Raw genomic sequence first — 22,432 nt, forward strand, 5'->3', positions numbered from 1 at the left:
TGAACTTGGTATGTTTATCAATTCAGTTCTTCAATTGTTTACAATTGTTTACACTTTTAGTATGCTCACGAATGAATGTGTAGTTACACAAAAATATTAATATTAAAAAAATATAGCTATGGCCGTTGTCCTAGTAATTGAACAATGATGCACGTTCATGCTCTGTATTTTTATTAACGATTTGGAAATAATTATATTGCAATAATACAGTTTAAGTTTCTATTATATAATCAGAAGTTACTTTGACAGTACTCAAATGGTAATGTTCAAACCGAAATACAGGGAGTGCTCGGTAGTTCGGCATTCGATACTTCAACAAGCGCAATAGTTCAACATTTTTGTGTGTTTTCCTGGCACACAGGTCCACTCTATAGTTCAACAGTTTTGTAGCCACCATGTTCGGTCGTTCAACATTTGGCAAAATGGCTACCAGATTGCTCTGTACTTCAACGGTTTTGAGGTTCAGCCGCGCAGTTGACAAACTGACCTGACATTGTACTGTAGATGTAAACAAACTCTTCTCTCTACTCCCCTCTATCTCACCAGTGATGCCAACCTGTGGGAAAAATCCCATATCGTGGGAGTGGGGATAATAATCTGAAAGGGATAATAAGCAACATATATAGGATTTTTAGAGAAGATCGAAATTTACGAATTATTCATTTAGATATTGTAAAAACTAACACAGAGAAATTTAATTTTTAATATTATAGCATACTTTTAATTAGTATAACGTGGGAAATTCACACGTAAAATGGGATTTTTTGCCTCTCGACATGTTATTTCATATTGTTTCAGGTTGGCATCACTGATTTCACCACCGAACTAACGACGCGACGCAAGCGAGCAATTTAAAGCGTGCATTGTTAAATTTCTTTTTTTCAACTGTACTGTATATGGTTTTGATTGAAAAATGTGATTCTAAATTTGACAATTTTTTACCAGTAAATGTGAAATGAAATTTTTGAGTTTTACGTCCCACGGTTATGCCGGTTAGGCTAAAGGAGACGGTGATAATGAGAAATGAGTGAAATGGTGGAATGAAGAAAGTGGGAGGAAACGGGAGAACCCCGAGAAAACCCACGAGCACGGTGTTTGTCCACAACAAAGTCCACACGGCGCGAGCTGGGATCGAACCAGGGACCCCAAGCACCGGAGGTGAACGCTCTACCACTGAGCCACCGAACCTCCCTACCAGTAAATGTGTTTTTAAGTGCAGTACATACAGTGATGTCATTTTTTAAACGTATTTACACTCAATCTAACCTTCTCCACGTTTTTTTTTTCAAATATATCCAGTAGAGGGGCGGATCCAGGACTGACTTCTGGGGGAACAGTGGGTTGCAATACTGCTACTTAGAGCTACTTTTAAGAGCTCCAAACTCTGGGGTGGGTTTTATTTATATATAAAATAAGAAAGTTTCCTCTTATGGGGGAGGGGGGGCACGATCGTTCTCTCTGGATTCGCCTCTGATCCAGTAGTCCAACATTTCTGGTAGTTTAACATCTTGCTAGCCCCATAGGTGTTGAACTCGAACGCTCCCTGTATGGTATTGTTTTGAAATAAATAAATAAATAGAAATAAATAAATAAATAAATAAATAAATGCATTGTAACAATAGTTTCAAATCGAAAAAATGCATTCATGCTGGGTGACTATATTGATTTCAGACAGGCAGCTCAGAACGCCTATTAGCGTGAATTTTTACTATTAGAAATTAGTGTAGTATATAGTTGTACACATGTCACTTTTACAATTAGGATAACAGGAAACAGTTGAAAGCAGTAATTTTATCAAAACAATTATTACAGTGAAGAATCTTCCATGTTTACAATAGTGTTGTTTTCTTTTCCACTATTCTAACACTAAAAAAAAAAAAAAAAAAAAAAAAAATCAATGCATCATCTCCCAACATCGCTCCGAAACAATGCACTTTGTTCCCAGCAGGAATGTTTTTACAATATTCATGCACCAACTTTATAAGTTCGTTCAATCATTGCCAAGTGCAGGTGTGGGTCAAACAACTTATACAACAGAAATGAATATAATAGTACTACTAACATGTATGTGCACACATCCATATGGAGAATAGTGAGACAAAGTTGACAAAACAAAATCTCTACGCGAGATCATCTCCCTCATTGATTGACTAGATTGATGAGTAGGAAATGGTTAATGACATGTTGTTAAGTGTGTGATTTAGTGCCTGCTAATTGAGTAGCGAACGAGAGGGGAGATTCAGGGGGTGAAAGGTGTGTGTCTGTAATGAGTGATGGATGACTAAATAGATTCGTGATGGTTGTATACATTTCAACACCTAGTTTCAATGGATATCATGCATTTGTTTGTGTGCGTATAAGAGCTACCCGTAGTTTCTGTGGTCAAAGGGTAGATGTATTTAGAATACAAAATACATGAAGAAACAATCTAAGTGTCTTTAACCAAGAAATCGAACCAATGATGGTTAGAACCAAATACGGCACCTCATTATCAACAATTTACTCGTTTGATGAGAAGGTAACTAACTATGATTCTGGGAACCCAAAGATTCAACGCTGCTTTCCCGAAAGTGCTTTATTTACTTCTGTCCTTAGCCAAGTGGGTTTGGTTTTTACTTCCTATCTCTGTAGTTTTATCTTAATTTTATCCTTCCACTTGCTCCTAGAAGGTAATAGTGTTCTTTTTTGTGGTTGGGTTTTCAGTTAAAGTTTTGAAAGTGTGCCTACTGTCTACAATTCTGGCTACATGACCTGTAATCTTAAGTCTCCTAGATTTAATGACCCTAACAATGTTAGGTAAGTGGATTAAATTATGCAGTTGCCCATTATGAAGTTGCTGTTATTTACAAATTTCAGTCCCTCTTAGGTCCGAATATTCGCCACACGATTTTAGTCTCAAACACTGTCAGCCTGAATTCTTCCAACTAAGTAAACAAACATGTTTCATAACTATACAGTAAAATATGGTATGATATTTGCATGATGTAAATTTTAGTGATTTTTGTCTATTAGTTTAAACGTTACAAGGGCTTTCCCAGATAAATTGTCCAACCATTATAACAAAAGACATTTTTATATACAGTATACAGTATAAAGAAGCTGATAAATGTATTACTGAGTTCTTTTACGTATTGGAATACGGGTAGGAGCTCATTCACTTTTCATACAATATAGAGTATATTTTCCTTAAAACTTCTGGATGATCATTACCATTACGTGTGACTAAATAATACAAACATAGGTGCATGGGCGACCGAAGAAAATTTTACTTTTTTCTTTGGGGGTCTCAAATCCCTGGTTATTATATTACGTTTGGTACTTTTTTTATTTGTATTAAGAAAATCTTAACAAATGTAATACATTTTCATGAGTCGAGGGGGGCGGGGGACGGGAGAGGGTGTGAAAAATCAACTATTTTTGTGAAACATAGTGTGAGTTTCACAAGATTAGAGAGCAACAACCATTAATTGGAATTAAAGTTAGTTTAAGGAAAGACGGTGAATTTATTCATCTTATCTAGCACATGCACGTTAACTTTTCTGCAAATTTCCTGATTTTTATGAAACATTTCTTGGACTTTTTTTAAAAAGTCTTCCCAATAGCGTCATATACTTTGGTTAACATCATTCGAAGATGGACAAATTAAGTTCAAATTAAAGATTTTGTTTCAAGGTAACTTCCATATGCGGATTGAAAATTACTCCTGTTATTACTCGGGCAATTGTAATTGCTGAAAGGTAAGATAATTACAAGTAAGAATTAAAGAAAGAAATACTAATTTGAAAGCACAGTATCCCTAGTCAATTTAATCGTAAAATGAAATGCAATTTCTAGCATTACGTTCCATGTTGTGGTCTGTGAGCTAAAGAAGATTGATTAATATTAAATGTAAATGATAATGAAAAAATAGTGGAATAAGGATGTGCGAAGAAACGACAAATAAAGAAGAAAACCAACAAATACAACATTGTCAACCACAAACTTACCTGGCCTGAAATCGAACCCTGGACACTTCACACCAGAGTTATACGCTGTTAACATTGAACTATCGTTTCCCCTAATATAGTCAAATACAATCCCAAAGTACCAACGACGATAATAAACATATAAACCATAATATGCATGTATTATAAGTACCATATATTTTATTCAGAGCCGGATTTACATTTAATGAGACCCTAAGATATTAAAGGTAATTATGGATCCTTTAATGTACTAGCTACCCTTTGTCAAAGACAACTTGTCTACAGCTTCATGCTAAATGTAGCCATGCAACCGGTCCATGAAGAAGGCAGGCATCCTTTGTGCAGAAATGAGCAAACTAATGATATTTTTGGGAGCAAGTTAGCTGAAGGAGCCCCATTAGTTACGTTACAGGAGCCTACACAACACAAAATACTGGTGAAGTATGTAAGTTTTATAACTTGTTTCTTATCCTATACTTTGCAAGTGTACATCCACTTTTTTTCTGAAAAATTGTTGGGGACCCGAAGAGAGTGGGGCCCTAAGTTATAACTTGTTTAGCTTATATACGTAAATCCGGCACTGATTTTATTACATATTAGTGTTCATTAAGTACTTTGCAGGGTTACAAAAAACTAGTAATACGATCAATTAGTCAGTCTTTTTTTACTATTACTGAAACGTTCTCATATCGATAGAAACGAACAGAATATAATGAAAAATCAGAAAATAATAAGTAAATTATATAAATAAAAATTAAATATTATTATTGTGGTTTGAATTTGGATCCAAACGGCATGGGAAGTGTCACTGTTCACCTCAGTGACCTCGAAAGCTATGGATTCCACACTAATATCGTTCATTTTCGATCATATATATATATAATCCTCCTCCTCCTCTAAGTTGCACTGTCTAATTAAATTATAAAAAACATCCCTGTCCCGAATCTTTTCTATGTTGAAAATCTGATCGAGATCGGTGTGGTGGTTCAAGAGTTATTAAGCCACAAACATAGTGAGTTTCACTTTTATTTGTCGTTACAGAAAAATGACATAGCGCTATGGCCCAGGCGTTCAGGACCAATCAAACGTTGGTTATAAATAATACAACAATTTGTGTTGTAATATATATGCTCTCTATAGAGTTATGTGCTTTAGTTCTTGTACACTAAACATAGATCAAACTCTCCTAATAGTGTTAATATATCTAAGGATATTCATCTTAAAAGCTATCTTCTTGAAAATTGCCTGCCTGCACTGTGTACACTTTTGTTGTAGTCTCTTGTTTACAAATTTCGTTCGTCGAGTAAGAAAAGCCAAGGAAAGCCTTAATTAGTTGGGAAAACAACACCCAATTAAGACAAAAAGTTCTTCTACACATGAGAGGCGGTCTATCGATTTTCGATACGAGCCATTTATACGAAGATAACTGCTTCCTTTAACAAAATACAAACACATAATGAAATATGGAAAGTAGCAAGTACAAACGTGAATATTTGTTTAACTTTACAGTTTCATATGTCTCATATCTATATAAATATGTAAAATTTTAAATAGTTCTGGATATAATGTACTCGTATTTGTTCATTAATGTATAAGATCTTGGACTGATTTCATTTTGGTTCTAATCTGTCGCCTTTGAGAAAGCTTTGTGGTTAAACATTACCAGTGGCGTATTTACGATTTTGTTTCGGGGGGCTTTGATAACTTTCGGGGGGGGCTTAGCCTGAAAATGTGAAAATTCTGCAAGATATTTCATATATTTTATTATAGTAAGTAAGATTTCGGAAGGGGGGCTTAAGCCCGGAAGCCGCCCTAAATACGCCACTAGACATTACGTATTATTAAGCTTAGACTCAATGCAGATGGCTAGCAGGGAAATTTTATTGCAAGTTGTCAGATGTCAGTGGGTACTATTTTTTTTCCACTATGTATTTTGATTTTGTAGTTAGTATAATAATGAAAATATGAGAGTCTGTCGTTATCGAATAAAAAGAGGTTTCAGGCTATTTACTGAGGAACAACTTTATGAAGAAAAATGAAGATTATTTAAAAAGAAAATCTGAAGCACAAAGAAGAGATATTCAACAATTCTTTCTTAATAGCTTATTAATGACACGTTTCTGAAGAGTTAAAATTACCTATCTGCATTTTTCTTTAAAACAAATACCATAGCCACGTGTACATCACGTCAAGTTATTTGGTTTGTAGGTCGTGATATTTTCCCATATTGAAACCGGAAATGGTCGATTTTAGTAGATTGGTTAGAGTGGAGATGGAGTATATCTTTTTGACGCTTAATTGATTGCTGAAAATTGCTCCTGGCTATTTGCTACCGCTTTTACTCTCTAGAGCGCGCGTCAACTTTATGTACGTGCCTATTTGAAGCGTTCGCCGTTTTTATTGCTCATGCGTAAGCTTGGAATACGCTGACCATGTATTTAAATGTGGATGGCTAATCACAGTGTGCTGCAAAAACGCGAAAGCAATAAAAACGCGGAGAAAACGTCAGCTCGAGCGTATTTAGTACGTTAAGAAATAATAGACCGCCTGCTGTTTAAAAGAGTCTAAAAGAAGGGGGAAAAAAAGGAAAGACTTCTTGTCAAGGCAAGGGGATTTTAGCAAGAAACAACTGCTTGGAAGATGTTTTGTGCAGAGTATTGGAACTCGGCTATTATAGATCTGGATCTGGCAAAAAAGACCTGGAAACCCTGACTGGCTCACAGTATGATTTATAACTCTGGCAAAAGTCAAAATACAGAATAGCCACCTAGGTCGCGTTCGCTGCGGAGCGTAACGCTTCGAAAACGCATTCTCAAATAGCCACAAACTAAACCGGAAGTGGTTGATTCCTCCCACTACCTGTTTAAATAGAAAGTTGAGAGAGAAGATGGTATTATTGTTAGAATGCTAAATCGTCTTTAGAAAAACCGTTTCCCGCTACCAGTTATCGTTTATGCTCTATGTCGATAAATGTTGAAACCGGAAGTTGTAATGAATTTCTACCACTTCCGGTTTTAGTAGAGTTAGGATAAGAATGAAATATATATTCTTGCAAAGTCTTAGTCGATTGCAGGAAACTGCTTATTGCAATCTATTACCAGTTATGCTATATAACGATAAAGGTAAAAACCGGAAATTAATTATTTCTAATACTTCCGGTTTGAATACCACATCTAATAATGAACTCGATACCAAACTTTGGACTCTATGGATGTGGAAAAATAAGAGCACATTGAGCTGTGTTAAGCTGTGGAATATCATTATCAACTGAAGCCTTCCTCAGAATAACGTAGTATGGGTCACTCAGGTTTTTTTCTAATCAATGGAGCCACGTTGTTCAGAACATGGCTGACATGTCCTGAAAGAATCATGTCTGTATTGCCCAAAATGTGGGCGTACTAAATTGGCAAACTTTGAGCAAAGCATTGCTGTGCATGGGAGCGTACTTCACTATTCGCTCCCCCCCTCCCCCCCTTGGTTGCACTGAAATGTGCGAAACAGCGTTATTCTGAGGAAATGCTTGAATTCAGTAGTCAATATCTCTTCGGAAACTGATTTTCAACAAACATTGTTGGTAATGAGTAAAATAACTAATGTACCTAGGTATGAATCAATAATACAGCAGAAACAAGTAACTCCATTTCAGCTTTTGTTGAGGCTGTCTTGTCCAGAGAAGATGTGGTGAAAGTGAACGTGTTTCATTTTGTCTTGTCGTGTCTCGTCTCAAAGCTAGCTCTACCTTTATAATCGTCTTTGGTATATTTAGGTTAGTTTATACTAAAATTGTTTAAGGATTATACATCGTTCATTCTTAGCTTACAAACAAAGTGATACATTTACGAATTAAGAGTCAGGCATTTCAGTAATATCGGAATATAATTATACAGTAAAACTTTGCTTCAAATTACGACTCACTTGCAAAACATATTGCCTTGATTACCCAATTCATTCACATAAACTTTATTTTAATATAAATACTGAAAGGGCCACGGTGGCTCAGTGATAGAGCGCTTACCTGTTCTGCGTCGGGTCCCTGGTTCGAGTCTCGGCCAGGATAATTTGTGGTACACAACATCGTGTAAGTGGGTTTTCTCGGGGTACTCCTGGTTTCTTCCTCATTCTCATTCCACCAATTCTTCCATCATCATTCACTTATCTAAATCGTCGTCTCTCTTAGCGTAAATGGCACAATTGTGGATCGTTAAGCTGTAACATTTCATATACTCTATTCTTGACGTTATGCAATATTGTAGTTTTACAAGGATTTGATGGCACAACGTTCAAGGTAGGATTGTCAGCTTCCATAATTAGGCTGGACATCCCGAATATTAAGGAAATTTTCAACATTGCAATTTACGCCTAAAAGAATGGGTAGCAAAATGATCCAAAACACTTACAAAATATGCAAAGGATAGAAACCCTAAGCAGCATTAGTAACTTACGATTCATGCTGTGTAGCCTACCTATGACTATCGAAATGCCGATATGATTCTACTACTAAAATGTTTCGTGTTGGCAGTGAAATCATCGGCGATAATGTTATTCTTCGACCGCCCAGTGGTATTCAACTCACCGCCAGCAATCTGACACTGCCAGTTTTCTATTTTGATGACGTCATATCTTGGTTTCACCAAGCGGGACTTTGGGGTTGTCCACATATTACGTAACGCGGCAAAGGAGGGGGAGGAGGATGGGCCCTGTGTTACGAAGTGTGACAAGGGGGAGGAGAGAGTTTGCGTCTTTGTTATGTAATGCATGTTTTTTGCTATAATTTCTATTCTTATTCTCAGATTTATATGCAAACATTTAAATACATAATTTTATTCAATTCTTTTCTTTTTAATAAATAAACTAGCAAAATACCCGTTTTTCGCAAAGGGACGTTTCAATTTGGACATAAAGGGCTCCAAAACTATCACCAATCAACTTAGGGGCACCAAAAACTATGAATTCAACAATAATATCGGTCATTTTCAATTATTTTTACATGTCACCATCCCATCTTAGGAGTACTAATACGGGATTAATTTGAATTTAAACTGCATCGGAACTGTCACAGTTAATCTCAGCCACCCCGAAAACTATAGATTCGACATTAATATAAGTCATTTTCGGTCATTTTCATACATCTCCTCCTCCTCCACGTTGCACCTTCAGAGTGAAATGATAAAAACCTTCCTTACCTGAGCCCCATATATGTTGAAAATTTGATCGAGATCGGTCGGATGCTTGAAGAGCTATTAAGTTACAATCATAGTCACTTTCATGACTGGTGACAAACCCTGCGTCAATAAAACTCCGTTTTGTGGCTATCGCAGCATTGCATTTATGGCACACACTTTTTTCGAGTTAGTTGTTAGTAATCGTAACTATCACTTGAAAATCGCTCGTATCGTTACTTCTGAGAATATTATTTAAATCTTTTGATTTGAATCATTACCCACTATTTTCTTCTAAGGCGTTTCGCATGTGAAACTGAAGAAACTATTTTTTGTGAAATAATATTTTACGCGATGGAACGATTCATAATTTGCAGACCAAAATAAGATATTAAAATCATAATTCGTCGGATATTCATCTCGTTCTTTTTTTTTTTTTTCATTTGAATATTTCTGAAGAAATTGAGTTTATTCGCATTCTCGCACTGATTTAGGACAAGAAGAATTTGAAAAGCAGAAAACTAAAGTCCAAGGAAGATACTCGAAAACTTGTTCACAAACAAGGTATTCCTGCTCCTTCACGTGTGTAGCCACTTCGAATCTGTGGTCGATGAGGAAGAGAACTTTGCATAGTCGAAACTGGTGAATGAAGCATCCTGGATCCCTGAAAAAGAGGTCTATGTCAGTTTTTTTAGATCGTGTTTCACCTGCATCTTCCGGAAGAATTTCCTCCTTGCCGTCATCCGTGACCTAAAAGTATGAGTACGATCTCCTCGGGAAAACGATAATATGCAGTTTCTTAAGTATTAGGACTGGTTAATTAAACAACCGTATGGGGTTAAAATATTATTACTGTTCTACCATTTTCTAATACTTTGATTTGTTGGCAAAAAAACACTACAAATATATTCAGAATACAAGCATTTTTTAAAATAAGAAGTTCTATTAAATATAGTTTTTATTGTAATAATCCCCAAAATAAGTAAAATTGGCGAAAAATTAAAAATCGAAAAGTGTTACGTAATAAAGGGAATGGGTTCTGCCTTGCGTTACTAAGTGCGACAAGGGGGAGGGAGGGGTCAAAATTAGTCCAAAATAGCGTTACGTAATATGAGGACGGCCCCTTATTAGGATTTTGAATTATAATGTTTAGGATAATATTCTGAAATTTTTCTCTAATTTTCAGCATATTACAGAAGTAAAGGTTCGAACTATTTTCTGTTTAATTGTTTTGATCTCAGTCTCAGTCTTGTTCTTGGCGGTTTCGTTGTGTTAGAAGTTTCGGGCTGTTGCCCATGCCTGCTATGTGTGGTGTTGCTTGGCTTTGGTGTTGTAGACGTATTTAAGCTGAGGGATCGCCACTGTCACTGATCCCTTGTTCTTCATCGTGGTGCTGGTTTTATTGTTGATTTGAAGAGAAAAGCATTTCAAATATAATTGCAAATAATTAAATTGAAATAATGCATATTAAGCTGAATTAAAATCAAAACCATATATCAGCGTAGAAGCAGAGAAAACTAAGTGTTCAAATCTAATTATTATTTTTTAAAAAAGTGATTAAAAAATTGGAGCTTATAATTTGTAAGTTTAAAATCATAATAGTTTTAAATGTGTGTACTGCATGCACTCTAGTGGCATCTATTGGAAATAAAGAGGAAGGTAGGTCAGGTAACGATATCTAATTATTAGCTTAAGTGTATACTTGTAGGAATTTGCGTTGCATAATGGAGTGACATATGTTTGAATTATAATTATGATGCAATTTTTTTCTAATATATTGGATGAATTTCTGTTATTACTGTCAATATTTATTCAATACTGTAGGATTAATTAAGTCTGGTCTCGAAAACTTCCTTTCTAGTAGTTAATGGTTCGGTTAATTATATTCTAAGTAATAAAAGAAACGTAAATCCCAACAGGTTCCAAATAACCAATAACGTCAGTATTAAATCTAAATTCATAGGTGGCAGTTGGATCTAATGTAAACCGTTAGAATGAAATAAATGTAACATATGGTCTTTTCCGCATTCCAAATGAGCAATAATATAGTGGAACCTGAATTTTGCGATAATGCTATGGCAACACATGACACGCATAACATCCTTCCAGCAAAACAGCGTCAATCCATTAACTACACGCATTGTTTACAGCAAGAGTCTATTGTTACAAAATATTTTGGTATATCTATACCGTAACAATAGGGTTAAATGTTGAGATCTCTGTCCATGAACGGTATAATAAACTCTTAATGTTGAGGGAAACAATTGCATAGTTGCCCTCGTGAAGTACCTCTTTGATGACCATCAGAGCTTTCATTCTGCAGCTAAATTATTCTATTAACCACTGAGGGATGTACACCTTAATTGTTGAGAGAGAAAGATGAAGAGTACGTGTGTTTTATGTGTGTGTGTATGTGCAAATAATGTAAATTCAATTATGTTCTCAACGATTATCAATCTATTACAACAAGGTATACAAAGAATTAAAATATCAATGAGGTATACAAGGAATTAAAATAATAATAAAACGTACGTAGGAGTGTCGAGTGTGAATATCAGAAGATTAACAACAAATAACTTATACAATATTATTATGAGCATTTATCAGTGGCGTGTGGTGCTGTTTCCGCCCACAGGGAATAGGTCAAAAATAACAAATCACTCTTTACCAGAAGGAGCCGCGGTGGCTTAGTGGTAAAGCTCTTACCTCTGACCCGTGGGTCCCTGGTTAGATCTCCAGCCAAGTAAATTTGTGGTGGACAACACCGTGTTCCTGGATTTTCTGAAGGTTCCCACCTTTCTTCCCACCTTCTCATTCCAATAATTCTTCCATTATCAATAATTTGCCTTTAATCATCGTCTCTCGTAGCCTAAAGGGCATAATCGTGTTACATTAAACCGAAAGATTTCATTTCATTTCAAACACCTTGTGCGTGGGTTTTCTCTGGGTTCTCCCAGTTCCTCACATTTTATTCATTACAGCATTGCATTCATTTGTCACACAGAAAAAAAAAATATATATGTGGCGTACGTAAAGATGGAGATTACATGTGTAAATCTTTTAGTTTTTGCACTTAATGTACAGCAAACATATAACTGAAATAGTATATTTCATACGTACTTTCCGTATATCTAAGTGTACCAATAAACGTACTTTTCATAAAAACGAAAGAATTTTGTGTAGGAGATCAGGATCTCACATGTAGATGAACGTATGTAACATATAGCTGAGGTATTTAACATATGAATTCGTATATAGTGTACGGAATACTGTTAGATGTCAGACATCCTGCAACGTCATGACGTAACATCTAAGCGGAAAAAAGGACAGTATGTATGTAGGATACGGATAACGTTTGCTCCAGTACTGATTTCTGTACTGAACATAAAAATACCGTATATTTGTACAGTATACCGCTCTCCAGATAACGGATTTTTATCACCACCGTCTCCTTTAGCCTAGCTGGCATAATCGTGGGATGTAAAATTGAAATATTTCGTTTCATTTCCAAGGCAATATTAACTCTATAAATTGGTCTAGCGGCTAACATGTGTGCCTTTGGTGTACATATTCCTGGTTTCGATTCCGAGTGGGAGAATATAGAAAATGTAATTTTACAATTATTCACTTTCTTTAGTAACACTTCTGCTTTAGCCTAAGGTACATAATCTTCCGCTCTTACAAAAAAATCTTTTAAGGCAATATTAGGATCCATTCATGAAATGGACACTGTGTGCGTTTATTTTTTTAGCCTTCTCACGTTTCTTCGGACATTCTACCATCTCTTTCACCAGTGGCGTATTTAGGGGGGTGGCTTCCGGGCTTAAGCCCCCCCCGAAATCTTACTTAGTATACTAAAGTAAATGAAATATCTTGCAGAATTTTCACATTTCCAGGCAAAGCCCCCCCCCCGAAAGTTAGCAAAGCCCCTCCCGAAATAAAATCGTAAATACGCCACTGTCTTTCACAGTCATACATTTTCATTAAGCAAAGGTTAGCGTAAATGCCATATATTCGTGGGATGTTAAATATTTATTTTCATTGTCGCGTATGTTGTTCCGAAGTTCCAGCTGATCGATTTCCAGTTACAAATGTAAATCATAGAAATTTTTTCTTTCACCACCGTTATCTCGTAGTGTAACAATGTTTAATGTTGCGATTGATTTGCTATATTTGTTATTTTGTCAAATAGGATTCCAACTAGGGAAGAATTGAACATTTCACCTTTGTATTAAATCGTCTATAGAACTGCTTAGGTCATTTTAAATTGTAGCTTAAATTCTTCCGTTTTGGCAAATGGTTTTTAAGTTTTGAATCATATTATACAATAGAATTCAGCAGTTCTATTCAGTTGCTTTTATTTACTGACTTGTCATCTTCTTTGTGTTTTCTAAATGCTAATTTTTGCTTTCATAATGGATGTCATAGCAACACTGACCAAAGCTTAAAACACACTTTATTTTAAATTATAATAACGGTTTAGGATATCTAACATATCCTTCTTCAGACAATATCGAAAATAAATGAAAATACATAATCGTGGGACATATATATATAATCATTGTTATGTCAAGAAAACTTTGTTACAACAATGACTATATATATGTCTGTATTTTCATTTATTTTCGATATTGTCTGAAGAAGGATATGTTAGATATCCGAAACCGTTATTATAATTTAAAATAAAGTGTGTTTTAAGCTTTGGTCAGTGTTTCTTTTGTTAAAATAATCAATCCAAAGCCATGGATAGTCTTACTATGTCATAGGGACATTACTCTTCCGTTCTAATAATTTTCTTCCTTTCTCTTCGTTCTCTTACATTGTAATTATATATGTTTGTCATGACAATGTTCACCCACTTGAGTGTCGATCCTTACGTAAGCGAATGTTTGTAACACAGTAATTAGATGGAGATATATTTCTTACTATTCATTTGTTCCACTTGAATGTTATTTTATTACTGATGTCAGGGGCAGATCCAGGACCGACTTCTGGTGGAGCAGTAAGTTGTCATACTGATACTAAGAGTTACTTACTGATACTAAGAGTTACTTTTAACAGCTTCAAACTCTGGGATGGGCTTTATTTATATATATAAAATAAGGAAGTTTCCTGATCTGGGGGAGGGGGTCAATTGCCCCGATCGGCCCCTGTATCCGCCACTGACTGATGTCTTAGAAATTTCAAATCCATTTGTCTGCAACAAATTAAATGTGGCTAATCGCAGAAGCATAGCATGTATCATGAAATTTCCAGAGTAAGATTTTATTTTTTGGTTCTAACTTTTGTAAAGTAATATTTTAAATACACCTGAGAAATTAAGCCTATCGTGCTACTTTATTATAAAATCCAATGAAACAAAGGGACACAATTCCATCACAACACATTGTCAACTTAAATTCTGTCATTTATATGATTTTATGCAAGACGAAACTTCTGATTCCATCCGATACTTGGAACAGCTACTCCCTAGCTGTTCCGTTGTCATCTTACTTGAATAGATTTAGCTAAGAGCAGTAGCGGTTCGTGGTCTGTACAAGCACCGGTTGCAATGTTGTAATATCAAAGGTATCTAAGTACGCGCAAGCGTTCCCCTCCCCCAGCATTCTTGAGTCTTATCCAAAAAAAAAAATAAAATAAAATAAAATAAAATCAGGAACTATGAAGAGAAAAGTCTTTTAAGCTCTATTTGTATATTATTGATTAAATTACTTCTCTAATATTAATTTAATATGTATAAGCTATTTCCTTTTTTTTTTTTTCCAACAACCACTATCAATGTAAGTTTATACACTATTTTATACAAAACCTCTACACCCATGTTATTGAACAAGAGATAAATCGAATATATAGCATGTGCTGTAAGCCATGAATGATGGCGTTAATCCGAAAAGAAGAAAAAAGAGCAAGAAAATTGCAAGCACGCAGTTAAACAAAATTATTTAATTATATAAACTATGCATTATTTTAGAATGGAAGATCTATTTTCGTTCTTTTGGGCTTCAAATTTTTCTATGACTTCATTGAAATCTGAAATGCTGCTCGCCAAGTTTTTTGAATAGAAAGCATCGCTACCGCAAACATTTTCCGCTTTATTTGCTTTAGGGTCCAGAAATACCTCTCTCCTCCGACAATATGCATTTTGATAGCATTTCTTTGTATAAATATACGGTACAAAATGTCCATTTTCAGAAACCACGTATTTTTGTCTGCTGTTCTAGTATAAAAAAGCATGAAATCTAAGATGTTTTCCTTGGAAAATGAAAATAAAAATAAACTAGTTTAACATTCCAGCAAATCAGGCTAAAGAAAACCGATGAGTATTGGAAGTGAATGATTTGATATTAATAGTGTATGCTCTCTGCCAGAAATCGAACACGAGATCATGTGCACGAAAGACACAGAGCTAGGAATTAGACCAGTGGTAAGACATTTTCTTCTTCGACACTCGATCGGACCCCCCAAACAGAATAGGATTTTTTTTTAAAATAAAACTTTTTACCTTTGTATTATAAATGTTAAATAAATTATTGACTTCGAACGACCGCCCCCCAAACTTTCAGCTTCAATCCGTTCCTGCTACCACGAAACTTATATTTGTTCTTTGCGAGTTTGTGTTTTGTGAATAACTTCTTTCTTCCAAGCGTCTGTATCTCCCTCACCCTATCAATTGAATCAACCACTGCTAAGCGGAGGAATTCGTAACTATTACAGAAGCTGACCAGTTGCGGAATAACGTGCAACTGCAAGCCGCTAATATGGGAAGATAGGAGCGATGCAAGTATAAATCCACTTCCCCATGTTAAGAGATAGGAGCTCGCTGCCATATGCTCAATGTTACTGCTTCCAGTGGCAACGCTCGCTGCCACTGGAAATGTAAATCTCTCTCTTTCTTTCAGTTTTTTAATTGATTTTTTTTAAAGAAATGCATCAATACTGTTTTGCACTCAAGAGAAAAGGTTTATTTTTTACTGATAGGCCCTACACTACTTTAATACTTAAAAATATTTTTAGTGTTAAAAAATTACCCGGTTGTACAGCCATGCAACATATAATACCAGCCGCCGTTGGCTAGGAGTATGGAGAATTAAAGGCTTTCCCACTTTTTAAAATAAAATTAAAAAAAGTTGATAAAACATCACACACAACGTTATAACCATGGATGATCAAATTACTTTACTGTTTAGAAAGGTAAAATTACATAAGTAAACTGAATTGGATGAAAGGAAGCATTTCCATTATGTCAAGTCCGCGCTCAACCACAGATTCCATTGCTTTTTTGCTACATTAACATTCGTGAAGTTCGTGCTTGTCCGGTTTTATACGGAAGCAAATGCCTTTCTCACTTGGGATTGAAGTGCAAACATAAAGTGATTGGAGCGCCGTGATTATTTTCAGTGGGTCAACCAGTGGACTTCTTACCCCTAGAAAATGCATTAAAAAAAATTAAAAAGTTTTTGAATGAAATAAATAATACTTGAAAACACAAGCGAGGAAACAGGCTATTCTGTTGGTTTCATGGAGGTATCGAACCTGACATTTAAGAAGGATAAAAATTATAAAAATAGATAGACTTCTCTGAGCTGACCAGATTGATGTGATGAATATAAAACTCATTGGTACTTTTGGAGAAGATGGATTTTATTTGTAAACCTAACAACTTGTGCTATACGAGTACTATGCCACTTATTGCATGAAACTGATAGTGAAATATGCGCTAAGCTCTTCACGATGACATTAGCAAGAAAACAATTAGGGTTGGCACCTGTACAAAGGAAAATGTAGGGACACCTCACACAGGTAATGATTAATAAAAGTACCAGCTGTCATTCCTCCTTAATAAGGCATAGTTTTATTCTTTTGAAGAACAAATCATATTTACCAATCGCTAAAAGGTAAGTGAGACAATTCAGACCATATAGGTTGTTTATATTTTAATATACAGGGTGTACGAAAAAGATTGTACCTTATCCTTTATTTCTTTTAGGTGCTCAGTGTGTGGAGAGAGGTGTCAGTGACAAGAGTTGCTATTAGATACTTCAAGTATAGATTGAAATGCCCGCTGTTTTCAAGATATCATTTTTCAAGATGGCGCCCGTACAATAACAGACGGCATTTTGTGATGTTGCGTATGCAAAGACAACGTTCATTGTCACAGTTCAGCTCAACTTTCAGAGACAATTTGGAATTTATCCACCTGACAAGAGCTCCATTAAGCGTTAACGTACACAACTCATGGCGACAGGTTTCCTAATCAAAGGTAAAAGCACCGGCCGTCCTTCGAATTCAGAGGAGACAGTAAACAGGACTAAGCAATCCTCCCAATGGAACCCCACTAAGTCAGTTCGCAAAGCGGGCCTGAGTTAGCATTGCTCCATTCAAAAGTCTGGGATGTTCTTCGTAAGCGTCTGAAATTCAAGTAATACAAGCTGAAACTTTTGCAGGCTCCAACTGAAGATGACAAGAAACTTTGCACTGTATTCATTCATTCATTCATTTTGAGTTTGATTCCCTTTCAGCAGCGAGGTTATATGAGACAGGACCTAGTAGTTAACGTGGAATCCGAACCACACGAGCTTCCACCACGAATCGAACCCGGGACTCCCACGCCAAAGGCAGTATGCTAACCGCTTAGCCACGAAGGAGCTCTTGCACTGTATTCAGTGTAGACATGTTTCAATTCCTGGCAAAAAATGATTTTAGAGAACGGATAGTCTTCAGTAATGCGGTGACCTTCGATATAATTGACAAAGTCAACAGACATAATGTTCGAATCTGGGGCTCAGTACACCCTCGGCAAAACATTGAGTTTGTTAGAGATTCTACAAACTTGAACTTTCATATATTACCTTGCTTTTGATGCATAAAAGATTCTAATATCACACTATGGGGTCCGAGAATAATTTTCATAAAAGGGGTACATTCTTTTTCCTATATCCTGTTGTAGATCAAAAAGTTTGTAGTTTAAGAAAAGTAAGTATGCTGTGCAACTTCTTGAAATTATAGCAATGTCTTCATCAATCATAATATTTCCTTTAACTATTGTTTCGTCTGGTGAGTATGCTACCACGATACTGATAACTTAGATTATACACCGTATCTACTACCGCTTATTGCTAACTGTATGTAACATGCTTATAATTAATATAATATTCCAGCAAAATAGAATATTCCTTTAGCAAAATAATGATAGGGGTTTTGACGTAAAATGATCTTCTTTACTAAAAACATGTTTAATGATAATTTTCGCTTTATGTATAATTTTATGACAGGAGCTTCATATGCAGCTATATTGGGAAATTTCCATCCTGTGTTGGAGTTTAACGACCCAGACAGCAAGTCTGCATGACAATTGATAATATAACTAGTGACTAGGTAATTTAATGTCAAAATGTGCATCCCGGCGAGAGCTCATGTGGTTCGTATTCCACGTTAATCAGTAGGTCCACGTCTCATATAGCCTCGCTGCTGAACGGGACGTTAAACTCAAAAAGAACTCAAAAATATAGAGAACTATGTGTCAAATTAGATTTCTACCATTACGTTGTTAGCTTTGAAAATGGCAACCAAAATTACAAGAAAACTTTTTCAGCACCATGCATTGTAGTATATTAAAATACTGCTAAAAATGTGAAATTACTTATATACAAGGATCCTGCTGTTGCTGCTAAGTAAAAGCTGAAATAACGCCACGAACGTGAATAGTAATTTCTTTAAAGCTTTCCGACTCAGACCTATTGTTTTGTATTCGAATTGGTTAAGAGCTAAAGAGTTATCACTAGATGTGTCAAGATGCAAAATAAATCGTTCTACCTTTAGGATCCGTCAAAATAAACATAACCCTTAAACCAGTTACTAACCTGGAAAAATCGTTTAAAAAACTTACAATAGGTTACTTACAACGTACAATAGGTTAACAAAATATACAATAGATTTGGATATTAATATTAACATCGTAAGCCAATTCAAGGCAGTTTTTTGAAATGTAATAAGAAATAATTGTAGATGAAAGAACATTAATGATATTGTAACCACATTATAACTATAAAGTGTAATGTTATATGAATGTATGAATGTGTTATAGTTGCTTAATACATGTAACGGACACTGTAATTGGGTTATGTAGCCTGCAAAACCGTTTCAATCAATGACCCAGCAATAGAGAATGAGGTAGGAGAAGTGTGTAAAACCGCTGAATATTTTTTTTAAAGTGGTATTGTTTTAGAGAGTATGTCTAGGGAAGCGCACGAGACAAGATTTGTGGCTTCTCGTCTCGAAATGTGCTGTAAAAGTGATGTCTCGACTCGAAAAATGCATATTTCTCTATTGGAAGAGCCGTGTCTCGACTCGTATTTTGTCAGGAAAATCCTGTCTCGACTCGTATTTTGTCAGGAAAATCCTGTCTCGACTCGTTTCTTGCACATCCCTAAGTATATCAGGGGAATTTACAAAAATAAGTTTATCCCTTTCCGAGATGATATAAAATAGTTTCCTAGTTTCCTAATAATATTTGAGTACAACTAACCAATTAATTATAACATAGTATTAAATACCAAAAAATATTAACATTACAATGTTTGACACTATAGTAAACCAATTAATTACAACATAATTGCTTCTAAAATTACAGTATTTTGCAATCAAACAAATGAAGGTTAATTTTTTATACTGAGAATTCAGTATTGTTCACTTACCTTCTGTGTTTTATTTTTATTTTCTAAAATTTATTTTTATTGTTCCTCTTCATAAATTTTAAATCTTTTTTTTTTTCACGTAATTAAAGCTTTACGATTATCATTGTTCGGGATTAATCAGATAAGAGAAACATTAAAAAAAAAGAAAACAAAACATGCTTCCATTTATTAAAAATAATATCTGTACTGTGAGGAAAAATAAAAGCAAATAAAACAAAGTTTATATACGTGTTAAAAAAAAATAGACTAAACGATAATAGAAACTCAATTTACAAGCACTGTCACTGCAAAGAGATGAGGGTGTTAAATGATTATATAACCATTGAAATGGGTGCAACGAATATTTTCCTGACACGCAGACTTTGTTTCTGAAAGGGCACTAAATTAATAGGTTGTGGCCGCCTATAATGCGCTTAAAACCATGAAAAACCGTTTATTCAGTAGAAAACAGGTAAAAAGCAATGGCAGTACACAATGTTGGTTAGCTGGTTTGTTGGTGATAGTAAACAGTGAGGTAGCGTCAATGCAAAAACAATGTGCATTTAAAAAACAAGAAAAACAAGTAACAAATTTTAAAAATAGCGACAAGGAAGTACTGTTTTATAACATACTAAAAAAAGTACATACCCGTATATATATATATATATATATATATATATATATATATATATATATATATATATATATATATATATATATCAGTTGATGTTATCAAAAATGACCAATATTAGCATTATTAGCATTTGCTTTCCAAACGTAAGTACAGTAGACTCCCGAGTATCCGGTCTAATGTGGCGGAAAGGTAGGCCGGAATTCTATGAACTCGTTTCTATGTGAACATTAAGGATACCCCAAGAACATTTTACGAATATTAAAACCGTGGTCTCCGTCGTGATTAGAATTCTGTTAATGTACCCATAACATTTACGTTTGTTTTCTTCACTACAGAGTTTACACCTCTCTCTCTCTCTCTCTCTCTTTCTCTCTCGTATCTATCTCGCGTATTTATCGCAGCTCTGCCACGGCGAAGAACGATTTCTTCCAATACCTACATTTTTGTCCTATCCGAAGCTGGGAGAATGGCAGACAAAAATATAAGTACCGTAAAATGAAGATATGTGCAAATGACTGAACTAGGTACAAATAACAATAAATTAAAATTAACTTGGGGAGCAAATCGCAAAGCGTAACTAAAGTGTGTAAAGAATATAATGAAACATAATACAACTCATGCTACATCAAAAGATTACAAACAGACAAATAAACGTTTACTCAATATATTTACGGTGGCTTTTACGTAATGAAGGTGGCAACGCGGTTAATAAATTTTCATTTACTCACAATAAACTTTGACCGGTCAACTCCTTCAGGGCCGTTGCAGTTATAAGAATCTCAGACGTTCCACGTCGGATAATCCGAAGGGTCCACTGTAGTCCTCTGCTGGTAGTAATAAGCGATTGTCCAAGCTGGAGCAATTATTCCTTCCTGTTTAATTATTTGGAGCCAAAGTTTATCACACAAAACTGAGAATGTAAACGAATGTTAGGGTGCTAACACATATTTACTAGTACACTGCCTGCGACTCTTATTAGTCATTCCCTTCTGATTTCTGCTCAATATTAGAAAAATTGTAATAACACTGAAGCGTATACAAGTGTCGTACAATCACTGATGATAAACTGAAAAAATCGACTCTCACGTATGCAAAACAGCAATTTAACTTCCGAAGCTCAACCCATACAGGGGAGCGCATGTAGAGAGCTAATGTATATCCACTTTAGAACAATGCACCCCGCGCACCTTCGTGGGTGCTTTTCCGAGCGACGACCGTAGCGGGTCTCGCGTCCAAGCGTTCGTGCAAAGCACTGAAAGTTCTTTTGGATAAATGTAGCTTGAATATAGCGAGCCGGAAAAATCCCGATTTTCCCTCATAGCATCGGGACCAGAATTATCGTTCAATAGGGTCCTAGCTAGAACAGTGCGTGGGTGAAGGGTGAAAGTCCCGAAAATCAAATATAGAGAAACAGTTACCAGAAATGCAGCACTCACGTGATAAAATTCTTCTGCCGTTCGACCATATATGGCCGTAGAGTTGGAGCTAGGTTTACTAACACAGACGCATAACATACCAAACCAATGAGAGAAGCTTCGAGATTTTTCCATTATATACGAGGCTCGGTTAATAAAATTCAAAATTAATACTGTCTTTTGCAATCTCTTTCAAATTCGAGAAAATGAGCTTGGGGTCGGTGATAAAGTACTGCACTTACTGTACGGATATAATCAGGAACAGCAGAAACAGAAGTACTGTATTGAGATCCGTCACACACTGACGAAACAATGAACAAGAACAAAACTGCTCCTCTTTTCCTGTCACAACTTGTATTCTGCACACGACACGTAGGAGGACCTTAGCAGACACCCGCTTCCAGTGCCTTGGCAATGTTGCTAATGCAACGTCTTGCTTCCTTCAATTACGACAAAAGAAAACTAGGACGGATAGTCGAAAGTCTAATGTAGTAAAATAACGATCAAACTTTGACATAAATTCATTTTTACAGAATGTTGTAGTTCATGTTAGCAGCAAGGAAATGTTTTAAAAATATTTATGTAA

This window comes from Thermobia domestica, chromosome 10 (assembly GCF_964235325.1).
Source record: "Thermobia domestica chromosome 10, izTheDome1.hap1.1, whole genome shotgun sequence".
NCBI classification, from domain to species: Eukaryota; Metazoa; Arthropoda; class Insecta; order Zygentoma; family Lepismatidae; genus Thermobia; species Thermobia domestica.